The following is a 2,013-nucleotide window of genomic DNA, read 5'->3' as shown; positions in this document are numbered from 1 at the left end:
CCCCCTCTCCCCCCTCACTCCCACTCTCTAAAAATGAATGGGGGGAATATCCTTGGATGAGGATTAACAAAAAACAAAACAAAACAAAACAGCAACAACAAAAGAACATATATCTATTATATATATGTGTGTGTGTGTGTGTGTGTGTGTGTGTGTGTGTGTGTGTGTGTATGTATATACATATATTTACACACACTATTGGAGAAACCTTTTGACCATGATAGGAAACCTAAAAGCTGTATAAGATAAGCATATTTAGCTATATAAACATGAATACATTTTATATGGTAAAAGGTATCATAAATAATGCCAAAAGAAAAGCAGATTGGGAAAAATAACATTTTTTCAAATTCATGTATCAGATATAAAGGGTCATTTATAATGAAAAAGAACACATACGAATTGATATGTAATGTGTAAAAATAGAAAAACTGGCAAAAGATTTAAGAGGCTATTCAGAAAAGAACAAATCCAAATGGTTAGTAAACATGAGACATTGCACCCATTCAGTTGACTAAGCATATCAAACTTGTGGCCCACAACGAATATTTTTGCGGCCCAGCCAATATAACAGTATGGAAGAAACGTTTTAAAAATTTCGTAACTTGTTATGCATAATTATTAATAACGACTGATTACTATAATCATGTTGCATTCATTTCCCTTACGTGCCTTAAGCGCAGGTGCACCATTTCTCTCCACTAATACTAGCAGTGAATATTTCAGCAGCCGATTACCACATCATTAGTCTTGGACTGACTTGTTTGGTGTGCGCAACAGGAAATATTTCGCTTTCGGAGAACAAGAAAAATAGGTTTATTTGCGTTATGCTTAATTTGTGCAGTTATTCAGTGTCTGATAAGTTAATGTTCAAAAAAAAATACTAATTTTTATTAAAATGTTCTATTTATGTTAATGGTTACTCATTTATTTCAGCCCTTTGTATTCAGAATGTCTCTATCAAAATAAACTTAATGTTTCTATGAAAATTGAACCTTTTGTTTTTTTGCTGTCCTCATAAACTTAAACCTTTTTTATTTGGCCCGTGTTAGCCTCTGAGTTTGACATGCTTGCCGTTGACAATTTTAAAATCTTATATTTGTTAGAATTAAAATATATCATATTTTTTAATCCAGCAAATATGTTCCTAGGAATATAGGTCATAAACAAGCACTAGTACTTAGGAAATCTGTATAAGGATAAATATTACAGTATTGTTTAAAGTAGCAAAAACTGAGAACAAAGTGTAAATATCCTTGGGTAGGGGAATTATTGACTAACCATCCAGATCATAGCCTATAATTTAACCGTTTGAAAGAATGTTATATCTGTACTAATTGACTTAGAGGGACATTTCTTGGTGCATTGTTAAGGGAGAAGAGTAATATATAGAGAGATATCTATAATAAAAATTTTGGTAAAAGTGACAAAAATAAAAATCTTCCCTGTTTTTATATAGAATATAGAAATGTATGTATATTTGTGTATGGTTATTTGAATAGAGAAGAAGGCATGGAGTACATAGAAGATTATTAACATGAGGCAGAAGTGGAAGCAAAATAAAATATTTTTAAAAGGTGTCTACAATAAAAGCACATTGTATGATATGGTTCCATTTAACTAAAAATATACATGTGTCTTTATATGCAATAAAAAATGAATGGAGCCGAAACTGGTTTGGCTCAGTGGATAGAGTGTCGGCCTGCGGACTGAAAGGTCCCAGGTTCGATTCCGGTCAAGGGCATATACCTGGGTTGCGGGCACATCCCCAGTGGGAGATGTGCAGGAGGCAGCTGATCGATGTTTCTCTTCCATCGATGTTTCTAACTATCTATCTCTCTACCTTCCTCTCTGTAAAAAAATCAATAAAATATATTTTTAAAAAAATGAATGGAAAGATGGTTACCAATATGTTAATAGTTATATCAGGTGGGCGAGATTTCAGATCATATATTTTATATATATATTACATTTATACTAGAGGCCTGGTGCACGGATTCATGAACCAGTGGG

General features: G+C 32.8%; 1 protein-coding gene across 1 annotated transcript in view; it reads left to right on the top strand.

Moving 5' to 3' along the window:
* Positions 1–2,013, top strand: part of ZCCHC11 (zinc finger CCHC-type containing 11) — a 78,645-nt gene that overhangs the window by 27,733 nt on the left and 48,899 nt on the right. The gene's annotated exons all lie outside the window — the stretch shown is intronic.

This window comes from Myotis lucifugus, unplaced genomic scaffold, assembly GCF_000147115.1.
Source record: "Myotis lucifugus unplaced genomic scaffold, Myoluc2.0 scaffold_37, whole genome shotgun sequence".
Classification (NCBI taxonomy): Eukaryota; Metazoa; Chordata; class Mammalia; order Chiroptera; family Vespertilionidae; genus Myotis; species Myotis lucifugus.
Note: the sequence above shows the minus strand (reverse complement) of the source record. Positions and strands in the feature narration are given on the sequence as shown.